This window comes from Musca domestica, unplaced genomic scaffold (assembly GCF_030504385.1).
Source record: "Musca domestica strain aabys unplaced genomic scaffold, Musca_domestica.polishedcontigs.V.1.1 46, whole genome shotgun sequence".
Classification (NCBI taxonomy): domain Eukaryota; kingdom Metazoa; phylum Arthropoda; class Insecta; order Diptera; family Muscidae; genus Musca; species Musca domestica.
Window position 1 is genome coordinate 173,499 of NW_026712336.1, and position 11,195 is coordinate 184,693.

Genomic DNA, 11,195 nt, shown 5'->3' on the forward strand with positions numbered 1-11,195 from the left:
TTGAATGGCCATCCAAAACTATTTGGCTTTTGCATTCAAATGCGGTAACTTCCATTCAAATGCGCGTGAGGATCGGGCGATAATTACGACTTACTGACAATTTTGCAGTTTTTTTTTGTCCATTTCAACCCCTAAATATATGGCGATTATCTCCAAAAAGAGTAGGCTTCTATTCTGACCCTCATCTTATCCCCATGCAAAATTTCATAAGGATCGGGCCATAAATGCGATCTGTATATGATATCCTGATATCCTAACTACTTAGTTTTGTTAGCTGTAGAAATATTACCAAATGTTTAATTCAAAATGAAAATATGCCAAAAATATGACAAAATTGAAAAAATATGAGAAAATGTTACAAAATCAATATTTTCATCTTTAGAGAGATATTTTTATGCGATTTTCTTAGACGTGTTTTCTTTCCTGCCAAGAGGCCATTCTGAATTAATCTTTCAAGCATATCTTCTTTGATAGACATATGTATCGCACATATTTCGCTATATATCCGATTTGTTGGATGTTAACATCAATGTAAAGATCAGAAGTAACCTTGACATGGCTTTGTGATTTCGCCAGGATTTAAAATATTCGCGGTTTAATGAAAAATTTTGAATTTTTTCAACACAAAAGATATGGTCTATTTTACCCGCTAAATATTATCCGATGACCACCCAAATTGGTAGGCTTCTTCCCCGCCCTAAACTCTAGCTACATGCGAAATTCCGCGTCGATTGGTCTATAATTGCGACCTGTATAGCTACTGCAAAATCCGACATTTTTTCAGTACTTGGTCCATTTCAACCCCTAAACATTTGGCGATCATCTCTAAAAGAAATAGGGTTCTATTCTGAACCCATCCCCACCTCCATTCTAAATTTCGTGAAGATCGGGCCATAATTGCGACCTGTAGAGTGATTACAAATTAACATGGACAGACGGACATACATAGCTAGATCGACTCAGCTCGGCGAGCTAGGAAGATCCATATATACTTTCCTATATGGGAAACCAATATTTCGAGGTGTTACATAAATTCTGGCCCAATCAAACTTATAATACCCCCAACACATAGTGTTGTAGGGTATAAAAACACTTTCAATGCTAATAAACTTTCCAAATTTTGTGTATAGAAGAGCTTTTACAGAAGAGCTTTTATAGTTCATCTGCCTATTAAAGAGCTTTCAATGATTTTCCGCATATTAAAGAATTTCTGTAATGCAGTGGAACTGCAAATTAGCTTTAAAAGTTTTCTGCCAAAGAGCTTTCGAATGTTTTCTGAAAATAGAAGAGCTTTACAATATATTATACCCTCCACCATACTATGGAGGATATATTAACTTTGTCATTCCGTTTGTAACTCCTCGAAATTCTCATGTCAGACCCAACGAAGTATATATATTCTTGATCAGCGTAAAATTCTATGTCGATATAGCCATGTCCCTCCGTCTGTCTCTCTGCCCGTCTATCTGTTGTAATCACGCTATCTTTCGAACGAATTGAGATAGAAGGCTAAAATTTTACACACATGTTTATTTTTCCAGAAGGCAGGTTAAGTTCGTAAATGGTAGGTCCATGTTCATGTAGGTCCACGATTTTCATATAGCCACCATATAACGGTACCTCTCGATATTCGGTATTTTGATGATTTTAGCGACATTATTTACCGGAATTGTTTCAAATTTCGCATTTTAAGTTCGTAATAGATACTACAGCCTATGACAGAAAATTGTCTGTGCAGGTCCACGTCTTCGTATGACCCCCATATAACGGTACCCGCAGATATTCGGTATTTTGATGCTTTTAGCAACATTATTCTCCGGAATTGTTTCAAATTACGTATTTAGAGTTCGCAATGGGAACTACAGTCTGTGACAGAAAATGGTGTTTGCAGGTCCAGTTCTTCGTGTAGCCCCCATGTAACGGTACCTCCCTATATTCGATATTTTGATGATTTTAGCGACATTATTGACCAGAATTGCTTCAAGTTTCGTATTTAGAGTTCGTAATGGAAACTACAGCCTATGGCACAAAATTGTCTGTGCAGGTCCACGTCTTCGTATAGGCCCCATATATCAGTACCTCCCGAGATTCGGTACTTTGACGATTTTAGCGACATTATTCACCGGAAGTGTTTCAAATTTGGTATTTGAAGTTCGTTAGAGATACTACAGCCTAAGACAGAAAATTGTCTGTACAGGTCCACGTCTTCTTATAGCCCCCATACAACGGTACCCGCCGATATTCGGTATTTTGATGATTTCAGCGACATTATTTACCGGAATGATTTCAAATATTGCATTTGAAGTTCGTAATGGATACTACAGCCTACGACAGAAAATTGTCTGTGCAGGTCCACGTCTTCGTATAGCCCCCATATAACGGTACCTCCCGATATTCGATATTTTGATGATTTTAGCGACATTATTTACCGGAATGCTTTCAAATTTTGCATTTCAAGTTTGTAATGGATACTACAGCCTACGACAGAAAATTGTCTGTGCAGGTCCACGTCTTCGTATAACCCCCATATAACGGTACCCGCCGATATTCGGTATTTTGATGCTTTTAGCGACATTATTTACCGGAATGATTTCAAATTTTGCATTTCAAGTTTGTAATGGATACTACAGCCTACGACAGAAAATTGTCTGTGCAGGTCCACGTCTTCGTATGACCCCCATATAACGGTACCCGCCGATATTCGGTATTTTGATGCTTTTAGCGACATTATTCTCCGGAATTGTTTCAAATTACGTATTTAGAATTCGTAATGGGAACTACAGTCTGTGACAGAAAATGGTGTTTGCAGGTCCAGTTCTTCGTGTAGCCCCCATATAACGGTACCTCCCGATATACGATATTTTGATGATTTTAGCGACATTATTTACCGGAATGATTTCAAATATTGCATTTGAAGTTCGTAATGGATACTACAGCCTACGACAGAAAATTGTCTGTGCAGGTCCACGTCTTCGTATAGCCCCATATAACGGTACCTCCCGATATTCGATATTTTGATGATTTTAGCGACATTATTCACCGCAAGTGTTTCAAATTTGGTATTTAAAGTTCGTTAGAGATACTACAGCCTACGACAGAAAATTGTCTGTGCAGGTCTACGTCTTCGTATAGCCCCCATATAACGGTACCTCGCGATATTCGGTCTTTTGATTTTATCGACATTATAACCAATTTTTTGTAAGTTTCGCATTTGAATATTGTAATGGCTTATGACAAATGTTACCTACGTAGGTTCATGTCATCGTACAGACCCTAATATAATAGCTACATTCCGTATTTTTTAAGATTTTAACAAAATTTTTAACGGATTTTATTTATTTATTTATTTATTTATTTTTTTTTTTTTTGAAAATTTCTAAATTTTTACCAATTGGTGGAGGGTATTCAAAGTTCGGCGCGGCCAAAATTACAGGTTTATTACTTGTTTTTTAAATAAGAAAATATTTTTTTATTTAAAATTAAGCTAGTCTTTGGTCCATAGAAGTTATTCCGAAGGTCACTCAAAAACTTGTAAGCTCTTCTGCTTATTATAAAAGGCTCTATTATTGCCTTTTGACCATAGAAGTTCTTCTAAATGTCATCTATATACAAGAGTTTTTAAAGGCCGTCTGGCCATGACCAGGACTTTAAAGCTCGTTGAAGTATTGAAGAGATTTTAAGGGTATACTGTCTGTAATGGATATTTGAAAGATCTTGTGGGTATAGAAGAGCTTTTACAGATCATCTGTCAATAGAAGAGCTTTTATAGGACTTCTGCCTATTAAAGAATTTCTATAGGGCAGTGGAATTGCCATTTTACATTTCAAGGACCGTTTGGGTGTCAAAAACACTTAAATATGTTTAGGAACCCCTTGTTAGCTTTTGCCTCATTAATTACCGAAATAATGACAACACTTTCAATGCTGATAAACTTTCCAAATTTTGTTTTTTTTTTTTTTTTTTCACAAGCCCCTCATTACTGTCATATTTCATGATTATCGAAAAATTTTTGCCACAACTCAAAAACGACTTAGAAACTAATGTTGCCTCTTGGAAATTTCCCCTAACCCCTCCACCCCAACCACCAAAAAAATGTCTTCATCAAACTTCTTCTTCTTCTTCAAAATGATGACAAACATATTACCAGCCATACAAATTATGACAAACTTTCGCTCAGACAGAGACGTTTGACATTAATTGATGCAGCATTTATAAGCTGTCATTAACAGGCGTCAACTGGCATTTTCTTATTACTCGACTGACTGACAAACAAACCACCACCATCACCAGCAGCAGCAACAACAACAACAACATGACGTATGAGTGATGTTATTACAAATTAATAACACGTATACGCATGGTGTTACATTTCCAAAGAAAGTTGGCTTCTTGGATGGCAATGGGAAAAGTTTAATTTTGATGGGGGTAGAAGGAAAGGGAAACGGATGGTAATTAGGGTAAAAGCAAAGGAAAGGGATGTGTGTTCTTTAGAAAAACACATATTTTCACAGACAATTTCAGATTGCCTTCGTGGATTGCGTATAAAAAAGGGATCATCTTGTGTTTTCAAATACATATGAAAATATGTACATATGTATGTGTGTGTACGTCTGTACATAATTGAAATGCCATATAAAATATTTCGAACTTTTGTTAAAACAACTGTCAACACTGAGTAAATACCAAAAAAAAATAACATAACTTGACAGATAATACCCTCGAGACGTGTTGAAATTCCGCAAAGAGTTTAGACAGCAAATGAAATGTGTGTTGACAAATCGATGAATAATAAAGGCGAGTTTACACATCATAAGTAAAGTAACTTTTTCAGGTTATTATTTAACATTTAATTTTTGTATATATAATTAAATTTTAATTTAATATTTAATTTAATTAAAAAAATAAATAAATGAACTCTATACTGTATGAAAATATAAAATATACTTATACTATATTTATACCGAACTTATACCAGGGACGAACACAGAAATGCACTTCGAAACCATTTCGGATGAGGAAGGCTTGAAATTATGTTTTCTATGTTAAATATACAAAAAAGGCAGAAAATAGTAATTTCGGAGCAGGCCAGGCCCCAACCTACGTGCGTCCCTGACTTATGCTGTAATATTTTAAGACTTAATAAAATTAATAATAATACTAACAAGTCTTTCGTCTTAGTTTGAAAATTATGGGGGAAAACGCCTAAAAGTATGCTCTACAAATGCTAAACATCAATGTGAACAAATTAAGAAGCAGTAAGTTCAGCCGGTCCGAACTTTGAATAACCTCCACCATTTGGAACAAATTTGGGAATTTTCAAAAGAAATAAAACAAATAAAAAATAGAATCCGTTAAAAATTCTGTTAATATCTTAAAAATACGAAATATAGGGAGTTACAGTTATTTTGAGGTCGTATAGGATATTTTCTGTCGCAGGATGTAGTGCCCATATGAGTGTGCAAATACGAAATTTGAAACAATTCTGGAGAATAATGTAATTAAAATCATTCAAAATACAGAATATAGGAAGGTACCGATGTAAAGACCTGGACCTGCATAAACAATTTTCTGTCCTAGGCTATAGTACCAATTACGAATTTTAAATACGAAAATTAAAAAAAAAATCCGGCGAATAGTGTGGCTGAAATCAGAAAAATACCGAATATAGGGAGGTACCGTTATTTGGAGGCCATACGAATATATGGCCCTGCTTGTGCTATTTTCTGTCACAGGCTGTAGTACCCATTACGAACTTCAAATACGGAATTTGAAAAAGATCTGATAAACAATGTCAGTAAAATCATAAAAATACCGAATATAGGGAGGTATCGTTATATGGGCGCTATGCAAAGACCAGGACCTGCATAGATAATTCTCTGTCATAGATTGTGGTACCTATTAGTAACTTCAAATACTAAACTTGAAACAATTCCGATTAATAATGTCGCTATAATGATCAAAATACCAAATATCGGGAGGTACCGTTATATGGGGGCTCTACGAAGACGGGCACCTGTACAGACAATTTTCTCTCTTAGGCTGCAGTATCCATTTCGAACTTCAAATACCAAATTTGAAACAATTCCGATGGATATTGTCGCTAAAATCAACAAAATACCGAATATTGGGGGCTATACCAAAACGTAAACCTATAAAATGGCCATTTTCAATACCAAGGGTCCTGCAGGCGAAACCATCATTTGAGTAAAATGTTATCAATCAACCTCAATTCGTTCGGAAGCTAGAGTGATTTTCACAGTAAGACGGTCATCGTTAAATCGACATAGAATTTCATCCTGATCGAGAATATATATACTTTGGGAGGTCTAAAATGTGGATTTCGAGCTGTTACAAGTGGAATGACAAACTTAATATACCCTCCATACTATGGTGTCAATTCGTATGTGACTCTAACATGAAATATAATTGTGGCATTAACACAACACATATGCATACAGGGCGAGATAAAAAAAACTGCAACCAACTTCAGACTGCTGTCATTCCTAAGCCACTCGTTCGACAGCTATTTAAATTATTCCAGTGACAGCTCATTATATTGTTTTCAAGCGCACAAACGCATTTTGGTGAGAATTTTCCAGAAAAAAAGTTATTCGTGATGGAATTCAAGCGTGATAGTTTGATTTCTTTATATTCGGCTGGAAAACCACAAGTGGCTATAGTTAGAGCACTCCAGCATTTAAATGTGAATAAATCTTTTGTGTCTCCTACCATCGCTCGTTACCGTGATATTGATACTGGTAGCGCAGCCTGACGTCAAGGAAGTGGACGGAAGAAAACAGCAACATCAGAAGAAATGGTTCAAAAGTAAAGAAGCGACTTGATCGAAACCCGCGTCGCAGTGGCCGAATAATGACTTGTGAGCTGAACACAACGCAATATTCCATTCGACAAATATTGAAAAATGAGCCATTTAAATTCCAAAAAAATGCAAGAACTTACACCCAGCAGAGAGAAAATAGACTTAAAAAAGCTAAAGAGTAGCTTCGCTTGGCCGAAAGGGGTGAACTGCCGAATTTGGTTTTCTCCGATGAGAAAATATTCGTTGTCCAGTAGTTTGTAAACAATCTAAGTGATCGTGTTTACTTGCCAAAGAGGTCAGCTGAAAATGTGCATCTTCGGTTGGCCACCAGAACTCAAGCGCCGACCATGGTGATAGTGTGGGCCGCCATAACAGACAATGGTCGCTCTCTGCTCGTATTAATCGACCGAGGCATCAGAATAAATGCCGAATATTATCGCAAAAATATTCTGGAGGGTGTATTAAAGCCTTGGGCACGCAAACATTTTGGCCGTAGATCTTGGACATTCCAACAGGACTCAACACCATTGCAATCAGCACGCGCCACCCAAGAATGGTTACAAAGTGAGGTTCCTCGCTTCATTTCCAGCGCACATTGGCCACCAAAATCTCCGGATGCCAATCCGTTGGACTATTGTGTGTGGAGTATTTTGGAAAGCAAGGTTGGCACTAAAAAATACCAAAATGTCCATTACCTCAAGCAAGCGCTTCTCCGGGAATGGGCTAAAATACCGCAGAGCAACATTCGGGCAGCGTGTGACGGTTTCATTGTCCGTTTGAAGGCCATAATTCGTGCCAAAGGTGACCAATTCGAACAAATCTAAATTTGTTCCAAAATTTGATGCCGTTTCCGATATTTTTTGATTCCATTCAATAAAATCTGAAAAGAAAATGTAAAAATTATGGCATTTAACTTTGTTGCACTTTTTTATCTCACCCTGTATTTATTGTATATTGCATAACAATTTAAATGATCCTTTAGACCTTTCTAGGCTATACTAAGAGAATCATAAAACAGCCCAGAATAGCCACATTTGAGTAATCGAGAAAAACGTCAGGGCTAATTGGGCCACGGTCCAGAACACTCAAGGTAAGGCCAGTCGATCCTGAACGATTAAAACTTGCTCTAGCAAGGAATGTTATCTCAGTTTAATCTGTAAACATTTGGGCGCCACAGCCAGAAGTTTTCACATAAATCCTTCCTTATTGTTGAGGCTTATTTAATTTGTGGTGGGAATGCAGCCTCACCCACCCCCACCTCCCGACCGTTTACAATTTAGCTTCCTTCTCCTTCAACCCCATTCCATTCGAGATGGTGGTGCCTAATCCCTCCCCTTCTCACATACCCTTAAATTCCAGTTCCCTTTTTATATCCCTCTCCTTAAGCCACATTATCATTATATTTCCTCGGCTTACATAGTTCTTTGGCAACATTGAAAGGCTTCTTAAAACTTTTATTTAATCTGCATTTTATTTATAAAGCAATTTATATTTGGCACATACAAAACCAACAGCAACAACAACAACAACTGTGGTACTAAAACAAAAAAAAAAGTTCCGCATTTAACAGAAAATGGAACATACTTGGGATGTACTTTGTGATGTAACGAAAGCAATAGACCCTACTTCCAACATTTTTCAATGATTACTGATTACTAACAGTGGCTATTTAAAATCGATAGCAGAACCCAGGAATGAGTCCAGTTCGATGAACTTGGGAGTTATATTTCAGAAAATTTCTATAGACGTTAAAGCTATTAAATGCCACCTATCGATTTTAATGGTCTTCCATAGACATAAGCGCTTCTAAAGAGCATCGGTCAAAAGACGATTTTCAATGCAATATCTATTTTTAGAACAGATTTAAGACTACTGATCATAGAAAAGCTTTTAAAGTTCTTATACAAAAATAAGGCATCCTGTCCATAGAATAGTACCGAATATTCTTTTGTCCATTGGGAGACTTTCTGTCCACAGAAGAGCTTTGAAATGTCTTTCGTCCATAGAAAAACATTAAGAGGTCTTATAGAAGTGGTTTGGAAGCCCAGCCATGTGTGAAAGAGATCTAAGATCTCTGCTGTGTACATAAGAGCTTTAAAGAACTTGAAAGGGTTAAGCTTACAAAAAATTGAAATGAGAGTTCTGCACGAACTTTTGCCTGTTTTAAAGCTTAACAAACTTTAAAAATTCTACAAATTCTATAGAAAACCTCCAAGGGGGGGTTTTCTACAAACGAGAAGCAGAAAATCATTGACATTTTGCGTTGTGTAAAATAATTCGAAAAGTTCAGCTGTCTATAGAATAACTAGACAGAAGGCCAAGTCTATAAAATAGCTTAAAATGTCTTCTTTCCACAGAAGAGCTTTAATACTTAGGAAGGCTTTAAAGAAATTCTGTCTCTAGAATATCTTCCAAATTACTTCTATGTGTAGAAGAGCTTTAGAAGTATTACAGGTGAGATTTCATACCCTTACTGGGTATAGAAGAGTTTCTAAGTGTTTTAAAATCTATCCTGTCTAAAGAAAAAAATTAAATTAGGTCCAAAGAAGAGCTTCAGAAGTTATTCTGAATTGAAATACCTTCTGGTTGTTGAAAAGCTTTCAAAAGCTTCAAAAGGTCTACACCCATTAAAAAGCTCAAAAAAAAAAACTTTAAACGGCCTCTTGTCCAAAGAAGACCTTTAAAAGGCACTTCATCTATTGAAGCAATCCGAAATATATTCTGTCTGCTGTAAAGCTTTTTAAGCTTCAAATGGTCTAAACCTATTAAAAGAAGATATCCTGTAAAAAAAATTATTCTACCTTATAAAACGTTAAAGGTCTTGTGTTCAAAAAAGTTTCAAATTGTACGTCATCTGAATCTGAAATATGTTCTGTCTGTTGTAAAGGTTTTTAAACAAACGGAGTTTTGTCTATAAAAACGATTCAGAAGAGCTTTGAAAGTTCTTCTGTTTATGAAAGGGTTCGATACGCTATTTTACCTACTGAAGAGTTTAAAAAGTTCTTCTGTCCATGGAAGAGCTTTAAAAAGCATTAAATCGATTGAGAGGCTATAAAAGGTCTTTATAAAATTGTCCTTTTTTAGAAGGACTTTAAAAGCTCTTATATCCGTGGAAGAGCCTATGAACATGAAAGAAGAACTTTAGAAAACTTTAAAATGTATTCTGTCTAATAAAAAATTTTGAAAGGTATTGTGTCTGAGAATAGCCCTAAAATGTACCTCGTCTATAGAAGGGATTTGAAATACCTTCTGCCTTTTGCGGATCTTTTTTAGATTAAAAATATATACATTTCTATTAAAGTTCAGCAGAAGCGCTATACAATTACTTTTATTTATGAAAGAGCTCTAAAGAGTCTTTCTAAGCTTTAGAAGGTGTTCTGTTCACAGAAAAGTTCTCAAGAGGGTTTTAAAAGCTCTTCGGCCCATAGAAGAGTCCTAAAAGATCTGCTATCTATAGAAGAATTTTAAAAATATCTCCTGAAAAAAGACAATCTTTAAAAGGAGTTTTATCCAAGGAAGAATTCTTCTTTCATAGAAGTGTTATAATGGTATCCTGCCTATTATAAAGCTTAATGAGACCTTCTGTCTGTACCAGACGTGATTTACAAGCTTATTTGTCAATAAAAAACAGAAAACGTCGTAAACATTTCTCTCTACAGAAACGCACTAAAAGCTGGCCCCCCACACGAGAGCACAGTAAAAGCTTTTTTTCAAGAAAAACTAAAAATAACTTTTGTTTATAGAAGAGCTTTAAAAGCAACTGTCTGGATTAGAGCTATGAACAGATCCTAGGTACGAAAATCTACTCTTTAAAAAGTGGATCTAAAATCTCCTTTGTCTCTAGAAATTCAAACAAAGGCAAAAGTTTCTTAGAAGGTCTTAGGTCTATAGAAGAGCTTCAGTAGGAATTCGGTCTAAAAAAATAAAAAAGGTCTTCAGTTTTTAGAAGAGATACAAAAGCCTTTTTGTCTCCTGGAGAACTTCGCAAGATCGTATGTCTTCAGAACTGGCTTGTCTGAAGAAGAACTTCAAAAGATAGTCTGTTTGAAGAAGAAGAAGAAGTTTAGAAGATTTTCTAGAGTTTCGGAAGGTATTTTGTGCATAGATTGCCTTTTCAGAGGATCTTCTGTCTATAGAAGAGCTTCAAAAAATCTTCATTTCTATAGAAATGCAAACAAAGATAAAAATTTCTCTCTCTCCACAGAAGTTTCGTGCTCTTCTCCTTTGTAGAATAGATTTAAAGCTCTTCTCTTTTTAGAAGTGTTCTAAGAACACTTCTTTCTACAAGATTGCATTAACAGATCTTTCATATATAGAGGATAGAAGCTTATCTGTCCATAGAAGTTTTTTTATTAGAACAACTTTAATGCGTTTT